The sequence below is a fragment of the Octopus sinensis genome, linkage group LG7 (genome assembly GCF_006345805.1).
Source record: "Octopus sinensis linkage group LG7, ASM634580v1, whole genome shotgun sequence".
Taxonomy (NCBI): domain Eukaryota; kingdom Metazoa; phylum Mollusca; class Cephalopoda; order Octopoda; family Octopodidae; genus Octopus; species Octopus sinensis.
The window spans coordinates 33,766,417-33,779,657 of NC_043003.1; positions in this window are offsets into that span (position 1 = coordinate 33,766,417).

Below are 13,241 nucleotides of genomic sequence, written 5' to 3' on the forward strand. Positions count from 1 at the left end.
ATATATTATATATATATATATATATATATATAATATATATATATATGTAGGTCCCGGGTTGATTCGGGGTTAACCACAGTAAATAAGGTACTCAATACATAGCAGAGTAAAATTAATTTATTATATAGAAGGAGCTTCTACAGGACTAGAACTGTTTCATTCAAGAGAAATCTTCAGGAAGCTAGTTAACAAGAATTGTATTGGCATTTATACATTTAGGCAGGTTTAAAGGGGTGTTGGTGGGGGACTTTTTGGGGGTAGGCATTTGCGCTATGCCTACCCCCAAAAAGTCCCCCACCAACACCCCTTTAAACCTGCCTAAATGTATAAATGCCAATACAATTCTTGTTAACTAGCTTCCTGAAGATTTCTCTTGAATGAAACAGTTCTAGTCCTGTAGAAGCTCCTTCTATATAATAAATTAATATATATATATATATATATTTGAGATTCAGATGAATTAGGTACTTCTGTTCAGGCACCGAAAATCAGTGCGGTATTGTCCGTACAATTTCAAAAGAAGGTGAATAAAATCAAAATAAGCAACAGGATATACAGAGGTGATGCAGCACGACCGTTTCAAGCGGCTCAATTTAATTGAACATTGCAATCATTACATCAATTTAAATGCAAAGCTATCCTCAGCGACATAAATATATAAATAGAATTAATTCAAATAGTTGGACACATTTGTATAATTTTACTTAAATTCTCTAAGAGGGTAAGAAGACAAAGTCCAAGTTGTTTTCACTTCACCTTAGAAGCTACGAAAACATCAGAAAAAGAAAGAAACTTGTTAGGGTTCTAGCTAGTCACTGATTTTGGGGGTCGTTTATAATTTATAGTCCTAGTTTATCAGATCTTTGTATATCAAAATCTAAGACAATAGAGCGGTGTCTGTTAGGAAAGGCCGTTCGTCAGATGACAGAATCATAGTGGGTATAGTTATAAAACTTGTCAAGATTATTTTGAAGTAGTATAAAATAAATGGCTATAATGAGGTTTGGTAAAGGAAGATCTTAAGTCAAGATGTTAATTACCAATTAAAAGGGCAAGACCAATAAAACTAATGATGATAATACAGGTACTATAGTTGAATGATTCAAACAATATTATATATTGTATAAAGATAAAATTTAGGGTTATCGAAAAATATTTTTAAAATACTGTTACGGGACCCCCAACGAAAGTTGCTACGGAATCCCACCTGCCGTCGCTCAAACTCGAACCCGGGATCCCAACAAGTCGAGCGACGACGATTGACCAGGCCCGAACGATCGGCAAATGTTCGCCACGGCAAATGTTCGCCAGAGAGGAGAGAGACAACAACAACAACTACAGCTGCAGGAAGAGACACAGAGGCACAAAGAAACACAGCGGAAGGCAATTGGCTTACATTTAACCTACTAGTTTATAACACTTTATAATTGTTACAACATCAAATACATTTAGATACATATCATGTACATCGAAGAGGAAGTACATGCAAGGAACAACACATCAAAGCAATATAACAACAGCATTTAAAGAAAACAACAAATCAATACAGGTATACAACAGATCACAGCATTCGGGTACAATAACGGTTCAGATTGATGCAATATACAGTCCGGAGACAACAGTCCTGTTTCAAATCACATTAACGTTACAGTTCAGAGGACAATTAACACATATACGTTCAATGTGCATTAAATTCTTTTCAGACTACAACAGAGCCTTTCTTTTTCTTTAACAGTTCTGTAACACAATGTCTTTACACAGTTCTCTTTAGCCTTTTCTTTATAACCATCAACAACATAAACAATGTTCATTACTCAGTTCACATATCAATACAATAATTCACGTTACAATTCAACAACACATACCGTTACATCAGCCAATGCCTCACATTGTAGTTCATCTCTATTAGCCTCCTAATCCTCTGTATATCCCTCTCTGTCACAGCAGAACAAACCATTACTAACTCGCTGTACAATCCCAACTGTTCACTCTCTCATGACTGTCTGTCTGTCTCTCTCTGTGCTTCCTCTTTCAGTACACTGTCACCAGCAGAACAACCACTGCTAAAATCCAAACTGCCAACTGCTTGCCCTGAATCCCAAATGCCGACTGCCTGCCTTGAATCCCAAATGCCGACTGCCTCTCACAAACTGTACTCTAATTCACCTGAAAGGGTCGGGGAGTTTCCCCAGAGCTAATTAATCAACCCGCATCTGGCAGAACAATGGATTAATTCCCAAAAGTAGGTCGCCGGCTCTGTCCTTAAATTCAACCACAACAATACTATAACCAAAATGATAAATTTTTGAATAATTTTGAGTATATAGCAAAATTTACAACAATAGAGAAAGAAATAAAATACATAGAATTAGTTTAATATTTATTCATATACTTAAATATTTATTTGTTATGTGGTATCTATGAAGATTGATCACTTGCATTTACTGGCAATTTAATACAGGAATACTGGGGCGATAAAACATGCTAACTATATAATAATAATTATAATCTAGGAAGTATATCATAAGTGTGGACTTTCTGGTGCTGTTATATATAAACAAATAGAAATTTCTACGGATACAAACATTAGGTTTACTTACATAAAATCTATTATAAAAGTAATAATATGTTCAGTAGGGCAGACCACCATAGAAAGGAATAAATAGTTTAATCACTAAAAGCCATGATGAAGTATATATACCTTATTATCATCAATAAAAAATCATTATATAGAATTTGTTTAATATATCAATCATTGAAACTAAATTATTTATTTATTAGTTATTAGTTATTAGGTGGTATCTATAAAGACTGATGCCTGGTATTTACTAGAAGAATATTGAGGCTATAGAACATACTAACTATATATTAATTATAAACTGAGGGGTATAATAATAAGTTTCCAGAGTTAATACATACATGGTAATTTTGTTTTTAGGGGTACTTAATTAGGAGAGCCACTTACATATTGTCCTTTATAAAAATAATAATATGAACAGGAGGGTGGAACACTATAGAACGGGATAAATAGATTAATTACTAAAACCATGATGAAGTTAGACTAACTAGGCAGGAATATTCATAGGATTGTATACTAACTCCATGTAGCACACTAACTTACTATAATATATAGCTTATATTATCTGCTATGTACTTTAATTCCTCATGTAACTGAATATCACCTGATTTATCTATATATATATATATATAGAACCAGAGGGTAGACTAATTAGATCCAACACTGAAAATATTAAAAGCTAGTTTCCATCAATTCAATTCAAGCACAACACCTATAGAGCGCTAATTTGGAAAATATTTAAATGTATGAGTAGCACTGTGTACGCATGATACCCTAAGGTCTAATCTATTGTTAATCAGGTTGCTCTTGTCTTTATGCTTAAATATCTCATGTTTCCATAGAGCACAGCTCACACCCGTATCTACTATTTCTATAAGGCTGCGTTTTTCTAATTATTTCCGATTTAAGGCTAAAGTCACTTCCGCTTTCCTTCAGTTCCCAGATCTTACTAGATAATGACGTACAATAAGCCTTACATTTAAGTCTAAAAGAGGAAAAATGATTATAAATACTCTGTTGTGTCTGGGGAGAGTCATTCTCTTTTAGTGCCTTATTATTTAACACACTCACCGGTAAAATTTCTACATATTTCTTGAGTCAAGACTATTGAAAATGTTGCAAGACGCAACGAAAATTTTAGAAAATAAAAATAAGAAATAAGTGGAAATTTTACCGGTGAGTGTGTTAAATAATAAGGCACTAAAAGAGAATGACTCTCCCCAGACACAACAGAATATGCTTCAACACACGAACTCATAAAATGAATCTTGCAAACCAAATCCCAAAACGAAAGATTATAAATACGTTTTTCCATATTAATCGAACATCCAATATATATAAAGTTACCAGTTATAGTTATGACTGTACATTTATAAATTCGTTCTGGGTAAGACATCGGTCTAATAACGGACAGTGGGATAAAACTCTAGTGGAAGCACTTGCAATAAATTCTCCAAAACAAGACAGAAGATGTTCCCATTCTGGGTCTGTGGCTTAAATGCCGTCCGATAGGGCGGCTTTTAAGTTGGTATATACATATACATACAAACATACATGTATATATATATATATATATATATATATATATATATATATATTATATATATATATTACGGAGATGAAAATATTTTGACAAATTAAATTTAAATGTTGAATTGAGTGTAACGGTTTTTGTGTGTTTCTTAAATGGCTTATAAACACCTCCACGCTGCAATTGTTTATATATATATATATATATATTATATATATATATATATATATATATATATATATATATATATATATATATATATATATATGTATATATATATATATATGTATATATATATATATGGTAGGGGTGCCTCTACTTGAATGCTTTTGATTATAAGTTTCGTCGATCATGTCCTGTTACTAGACACCTACTAATGCAAAGAGAATGTACGAATCAAGATACAGTCTCTAAATAGTTGCCCGGTCTCCAAGAAATGGGTAGAAAATTCCTTACAAATAACATTCTGCTGCCTCAAACAAAAGTCGATCACATTCTATGATTTCTTCTTGTATACAATCTATAAAGGCTGAATGGGCAAGTGTTAAATGACTTCCATCATAGGACTACTCATAAGCAATTGTTGTCCAGCTAAGTAACGCCAGCAACTGAAGCAACAAAAATGACATCAACACCATCAACATGAACGAACATCCTCAACCAAAAAATAGAAATTTGAAAGAAAAAATACAATACAAGTTTACTATATTATGTGCAGTGTGTTATTTTGTTTAGATGAAATGCACAACTACATTGTTACACTCTATATGTCAGTGAAATGGAGAAAATAAGCATATCCTAAATTGAGCCAGAGGCAATGTTTATTATCTTGTTACTGAGAATTACCATTCAAGAAGAAGACGAATTAGAAGAAAATCATTGGAAAGAATATGAGACAACAGAGCAGCAAATTAGCAAGAAGGTAGCAAATTTAATCAGAAGTAGCATCTACTAATTATTAGATATCTTTACAAGTTCATTAGTATGGGTGAGAGTTCAAGTTATTGGAATAGCACATCATTACCAAGTGTTGCAAGGCTGTGGTTTGAGAAACATGAAACGCGAAGAATATACAAATAAAAATAAAAGTTAACTGGACGGGATGATTGTACTAATAAAAGCGAGTTGAAGAATGACTGAAAACATATATAAGGTGGGGGGGGGAATAAATGTAAGAGGGTTGACACGAAGAAGATCAATACTTGCATGAAGAATAACAAGAGCAACAACCGAACAAGTAGAATAGCAGGCAGGAGAATGGTGACAGAGAAGGAGAATAATCAGAAGGGAAAAAGAAAATGAATGCGATAACGATAGCGACAACAGCGGAGGTGGCAACGACGACGACGAAGAAGAAAGAAGAAGAGAAGAAGAAGAAGAAGAAGAGAAGAAGAAGAAGAAAGAAGAAGAGAAGAAAGAAGAAGAAGAAGAAGAAGAAGAAGAAAGAAGAAGAAGAAGAAGGATGAGGAAAAGGATGAGAAGGAGGGCGGAGGAAGAGAAGAGGGGAGGAGAAGTAGAAGGAGAAGAAAGAAGAAGAAGAAGAAGAAGAAGAAGAAGCAGAAGAGGGAGGAGAAGAAGAAGGAGGTTGAAGAGGAAGATGAATAGAAGGAGAAGAAGAAGAAGAAAAAGAAGAAGAAGAAGAAGAAGGAAGAGGAGAAGAAGAAGGAGGAGGAGGAGGAGGAGGAGAAGGAGAAGAAGGAAGAAGGAGGAGAAGAAGAAGGAGGAGGAGGAGGAGGAGGAGGAGAAGAAGAGGAAGGAGAGGAGGAGAAGAAGAAAGGGAAGAAGAAGGAAGAAGGACGAGAAGAAGAAGAAGAAGAAGAAGGGGAGGAGGAGAAGAAGAAAGGGAAGAAGAAGGAAGAAGGAGGAGAAGTTGAAGAAGAAGAAAGAAGAAGAAGGTCGTGAGTTAATCGAATAACTGTAGGTCTGGTGCTGTTATATTAAGACAACGGCACTTGAGTGACGACGGACTCCATTACATACTGCTAATTCTGTTGACTGTAACTAAACTTCTTTTTCTCTCGGACCTAACTAACCATTTCTGTTGAATCAGATGAAATATATACAATATATTATTCATTTAGGAAAGCCACTTATAAAACTTTACTTCAATTCGGTACTTATATTTCGACCCCTTTACTGTTAATTCTAACCAAATATATTCATACCATTTCAAGAGTACGTAATGCTGTTTTTGCTGACCCACGGATATGCTCTGGTCGATCAGACATAAAGTAAAAAAATATTCCAAAATGACCATCATGACTGGTATATTTAAATTTTAGACATGGTATGTGTAAGCATACGTTATCGTCCTAATATTACTTTTTCTTTCCAGGCGAGGAGCTGACAGAATCGTTAGCCGACAGTGCACAATACTTAGAGGCATTCCGTCCGTCTATAGGTTCTGAGTTCAAATGCTACCAGAATTAAATTTTGCTTCCATCCTTTCAGGATGGACAAAATAAGTACCGATGGAGCAATGGCGTTGATGAAATCGATTGAATTCTTAAATTTGAAACCAAATTTGCTTTCACTAAGTCGGTATGGTGTGACTTCAAAAATAAAATGTACTCTTTATAGAATATCTGAAGCCGGTGATATGCGCTGGCAACCCAGGTATTTCTACCATGCATGTATATGGTATGTCTGAAATGAATTTTTGTATTTGGTTTGCAAGATTCTTGATGTGAATTCGTGTGCTGAATCAACTCTTGTTTTGTCATGGATGAGTCATTACGCCAATAATAATAATAATACCACGCTCTCCAGTTCAATATCATTTTATTGTTGCGCAATTCTTTAAATATTTGAACCAACTAACTAATTACACTTTAAAAGCAAGTGTGTATAATTAGATGTTTTTTGTTTGATTTGTTAGATCCGTATAGAATAAGTTAGTAGCTGTAATTAGTTTGGAGGCATTGGATCTAATCCTTTGCTTTGACAATACACAGATAAAAGATCCGAATTACAACTACAAAACCAGAAGCAGCAAACATTGTCGAAAAGTAAAAAAGTTAGACTACATATACAATAGCAATTGCAATTGTAGAACACGTTCATCCTCTCAGTTGAAGGAAACTGCTTCTCAAGAAATATCCTATATAGTGCAACTGTAACCACAAACACGTTACCAACCAATATATTTTACATATGTAGGTACTGCATATGTTCAAGACACATTACAACCAACATGCCCACATTTTTCGAAACCCAAACAGGAAAATGATACGTCATTGTTTAAACATATGTGGCAATTAAAATAAATATATTTCCCCATTTAGTAACAATTAGAAAATACTATCACACGCACAGCCATACGAATGTAACAAAGAACTCTGCTAAATTTCTATTTATGCATTCTATCATATTCTAACATTCATGGACCAAATTCTGAACCGAAAGTCTGAACGAGTCTCTTCATGAAAGTACAGAATCTTAAAAACTCTAAAACATTTCAAACCAAAAGTTTTCTAATAGCTAAAGATGTAAGTATCTTATCAACCCCCACTCCCTGAACCTAGACCATAAACTATCCTCTTAATATACATGAATATAACTTTTACAGCTTTAAACTAAACAAGTAGCCTGGAAAGTATCTAAAGGTTTCACTATTTCCAACCAAAATTATCACAAAAGTTTTACACAAACTTACAAATGGACACGCATAAAAATAAGATAAAAATGTATGCAAGTAAGTTGGAAGATCGTTTTCTTCTGTAAACCTTTTTAGGTTTCCTTTTAATTTTAAATTTTACCGATTTCGAAATGATGAAAAGCCAAGTCAAAAATGGTGGCATTTGAACTCCGAACGTAATGAAGCAGAAGTATTTTTCCCTGAGTGTTAACGATTCTTCGAGCTTACCGCATAATAATAGTGCATAATATCAGTAAATGAATGAGAAACAATGCTTCAAACAACAATGAAATATTCCCCCGAAACACATCGTACCATCTTCAACAAAAACATGTCAAAACAGATTAGATATTATGGTCTTCGTTCTGAAAACGTAGATGTAAGGGTTATGACTGGAAACTCTAAAACAAAGGCCTATTAAATTTGAGTGAGCTAATACTAAGCTGCAACATTCACAAATTTTCACACTATCAATTAAGCCCTGTTGGATTTCAAGTGGGAATTTGAACTCAGAAAGAACAGCCGGAAACAACGCTACTAAGCATTTTGTCCAGCGTGGAAACGATTCTGCCAGATAACAGCTTTTATTAGGTTGAAATGTTAAAATGTAACATACGGTGCACCAAGTGTACAAATGGGTGGCGTGCATTCAGTTAACATTACGTGGTAGTTTGATTCATGTGATTATCTCTTGCAGAAATTGCTACAGGACATTAGGTTCAGCTAGTGCATTACTCGTCTTTCGGTGCATTGTGCAGTTTATGGATACAGGATAGCCTAATCCATAATCAAACATTAAGGATGATATTAAGAAAAAGATATGCGGATTATTTCTATAGATGTATACGGTATCTATTTATGTACCAGAACAGAGAGACAACATTCATACGCTGCAAACAACGGAAATACACCACGCCACACACATATAGTTGCATACTGCATGCTTATGCATATAAATATATATACTTGCATATGCGCATATATATATATATATATATATATATATATATATGTGTGTGTGTGTGTGTGTGTGTATTTATATCTAGATGCATATACACACACGTAAGTTTGCACATATCTATCCATTTGTCTGTCTGTCTGTCTGTCTGTATGTATGTATGTATGTATGCATGTATGTATGTATGTGTGTGTGTGTGTATGTGTGTGCGTGTGTGTGTTTGTCTGCGTGTGTGTGTGTATTTGCGTGTGTGTGAATGTACATAGCTGAACCTAATGTCCTGTGTGTGTGAGTGTGTATTTGTATGTATATGTGTGATGTCTTCGAGCGTACATATGTGCGTATGTACACGTGTGCGTGAGTGTGCATGCGTATGTGAGAGATGCTATTTAGCTGGAATATCTGTGTGCATATGTTTACTCGGTTTATTCTTCTAGTGTTGATTAACGAGAAAAAAGTTTCATACGCAGGTACACTTGTGTCACTGTCAACGAAGTTATGCTTATGTTTTGTAGGAGTTTGTAATTTTCATTCGTTATGCGTGGGTTTGCTTTCGTTTTCTATCTTCGTATAGTAACAGATTTCTCATTCTGTATTTTGTGTACCTGAATATTTGTGCGTTTTCGTGTGTAAGAATATATTATTTTATTGTGAAATAATTTGGAAATACGACGTTCTTGGGATCTTTTCGGTTTGAACGGCAGTTTTTTTATAGCGGTGTCATATGAAATTGTCACCCATAATTATGACCCTAGTATCGATCTATTGCATTTCAATCTCTTTTAGGGTTAGGGTTAGGGTTAGGGGTGGGGGAAGGGTATATTTTTTCTTCAGAAATGTAAACAAACCCAATCTGTTTCTTAAACGAGGGACATTTTCATACGGCACAGAATGTTTTCACCGCGATAGACGTCATTGGTTGAAATTGCAGAAATTGAAGAAAAAAACCCAACAAATATCTTACAAATTATTGAATTTTCTCAATAAGGCCAAGAGAAAAAGATGTTTTATAAACACATTCTACCAGTATACGAAGTTTAAAAGTGTTTAGTTATATGGGAATTATTTTAAAAAACTGCCGTTCAAACCGAAAAGATTCCGTTCTTGGATGTGATAGTTGATACACGTTTATTGGTGAGCCTTATATTGTGGGTGTTATTTGAAAGCATTCATATGTGATATATATCTTAGAAAGACGGTGGGTTGGGAAAGTACAACGTCCGAAAAAATTACTCACAGTATATCTTCAGGCCATTTACTTTCAGAATTTAAATTCCACCGCGGTGAATTTTGCTTTTCTTCTTCCTGGAATCCATAATATGATGAAGCAGTTAAATACTGGATTCGAAGAAATAGATTAGTGGTATTTTTGCAAAATTGCTAGCATTCTGATTTAATTAAAATTCATTAGTAAGCAGTGAATTGGCAGAAAACCGAGGGAAAATACTTTGCTGTTATTTGTTTTGGGCTCGTTTACGTCCTGAGTTCAAATGCTGCTGATATCAACATGTTTGAAACAACAATATATTCTGTTTTTCTCAGAACAATAACAACAATAGAAAATAGAATGACTACACAAATTCGAATATTAATTATTGTTGTATGAAGAACTGTGCATCCGAAATCGCTCACTTTCGAAAATAAACAATAAACCAGCAATCATCAATAAGGCTCAGTGTAAAGTTATGTGCTATTTAAGGCCATCTTGTTTTAATTTAAATACCAAACTCTCTTTTCGTCAAACTTTCTTTCACTCTCTCTCTCTCTCTCTCTCTCCTCTCTCTCTCTCTCTCTCTCTCTCTCTCTGTTTCTCCATCTCTTTCTCTTTTTCCCTCTCTCCCCCTCTCTCTCAAGTCTCTCAATATGTGTATGTGAATATGCGTACATAAATATCTCCCTATTTATCTACCCATCTACTCAAACGATATAACGACTAATTATTTTTCTACCAACTTCTCCTTCAGTCCTTTTATCTAGCTATCTCACTGTCTGTCTTTCTCTCTATCTGTCGGTTTGTCTGTTTGTCGATCGATCTTTATATCTATCTCTTTGCATGTATCTATATAATCTTATGTTTACTCTAAAAGTACGGTTAATCATTAAAACCTCAAAAAAAAAAAAAGAAAGAGTTGACCATTTAAAAAAGAGTTTATTGTCTGCCATTTTACATATACGATATCTAAAGGCCCCAAGACGGCGTGCTGACAGAAACGTTAGCACGCCGGGCGAAATGTTTCACGGTATTTCGTTTGCCGCTACGTTCTGAGTTCAAATTCTGCCTTTTATCTTTTCGGGGTTGATTAAATAAGTACCAGTTACGCACTGGAGTCGATAAAATCGACTTAACTAGTGTCTCTCTCCTTGTTTGTCCTCTCTGTGTTTAGCCCTTTGTGGGTAGTAAAGAAATATGTATTTCGTTTGTCTTTACGTTCTGAGTTCAAATTCCGCCGAGGTCGACTTTGCCTTTCATCCTTTCGGGGTCGATTAAATAAGTACCAGTTACGCACTGGAGTCGATATAATCGACTTAATCCGTTTGTGTCACTTTGATGGCATGCGCTGTTCTCTCACCGAATAATAATAATAATGTGAAACAGTTTCTGACCCAAAATTCCATGACCCCACTTAATTCTCCACCCTATTCACCCTACCGTGCTCCCTGCGTATTTTTTTGTTCCGCCGAATGAAAAAAGTCCTTAATGGAAAATATTTTGCAGATGTAGAAGAGATGACAAAAAAAAAAAAAGCGACGGAGACGTTAAAAGCATCACTTTGCAAGAGTTTCAGCACTGCTTCGAACAATGAAAAACGCGTCTTGACCGATGCATTGCTTCAAACGGAGAATACTTTGAAGGCGATAAAAGTGTAAACATGTAAGATTAAGGGAATGAAATAATATAGCAAAATTTCCGTTTCGTAGACTAATTTTCTTCATATTTACATCATTAAGTATCAATTGATTTGCTGAAGTCTGGGTGGAGACGAGTAAACAGATACATTATAATATTTAAAGTCAAGCTGAGTACATAATAAAAACCTTTGATTCTACATTCGATTATTACTACAGCTTACCACCTTAGCTGAAATGTTTTTTCGATCTCCTTTTCCAGATCTCTTGATATACAGGGTTATTTAAAGAGAATAAACCGATTTCATTACGCAATATTTTAATAAGCAAAAGCAATGGAAAACTCCAGCTATGTCACAAGTATTTACTCACAATCAAATTTTATTTCCTGCCTTACAGGTTGTCACTGTGGTCACGACCTGCAGTACAGGCAACATCAATGCGATAAGGGCATTCCTCCCAGAAGCGTATCTGCTTGGCCTACCAGATCCCCAGACCTCACCGTGTGTTTTTTTTTTTTGTGGGGATTTGAAAAAGATAGCGTTTCTTCAAAATTTCAAATGACAACAGCGATCAACTCAGTGGATCGTGATATGCCGATACGCGTCTCGGAGGAATTCTCTTATCGCATTGATGGCCACATTGAACGCTTGTAAGACAGGAAATAAAAGTTGATTGTAAGTAAATACTTGTGATTTAGCTGGAGTTTTCTATTGCTTTTCCTTTATTAAAATATTGCGTAATGTAATCGGTTCATTCTTTTTGAATAGCCCTGTATTATGTGCATTTTACTTCTCCTTCTCTCTCAATCTGAACTTGAAGTGCATATACAGAAATCATCAAGAGTTTAAGATGTGTTATTGTTAAACGATTATATTTTTCTGTATATTTTACTTATATCCACATCAACAACAGATTTTGATTATGACTAGTTATCACTCCTGAATATTTAGACAGCAGGGCATTGAATTCTGACTGGGAGCAGTTAGTATTAAGTAAGACACTTAGCGTTTTTAAAGTTATTTTTAAGTTACGAGACATATTACGCTGATGCCAGGGCCGGACATACTACCTGGGTTACTCGCAAGTCTTATATGTACTACTTCATTTATTTTTCTTAAAAGTCTATCATGGTTCTCTATGAATTATGGAAAATTTTATTATTTAGCAATATATGATTTCTCTTTTCGAATTACATCATAGTGTCAAGTATTCCTGAATTGGGTATATTATTCCTTTCATTAATGCGTCTATTGCTCCTGAGTTCTAACCTTTACAGATCTTCTACAGACGACATCATTTAACCCTCTGCAAATGCACTGGGGTTTATACAATCAGTTCTATGTTCTAACTGTTCATAAGTGCATCAAACTTAACGAAGTGTCAGAATTTCTGACCGTCCTCAGTTGAAGGAGTTGTGAAGCAATACTGCTTCAAAACACAGTTAATGAGTCCAATACTAACGTCAGTTTAATACGGTTGACTTTGTCTTAGACAAGAAAGCACACACACACACACACACACACACACACATAAACACACACTAACACGCACACTCACGTAAACACCTAAAAAAAAACAGACAACGCAATGCGATTAGATATATTTTATTTTTAAAAAAAGCACAACGCTGCGGTTTTATCTCCTCTGCAAAAACGTAAACATGTTTATAATAATTCTCTTGACAAGA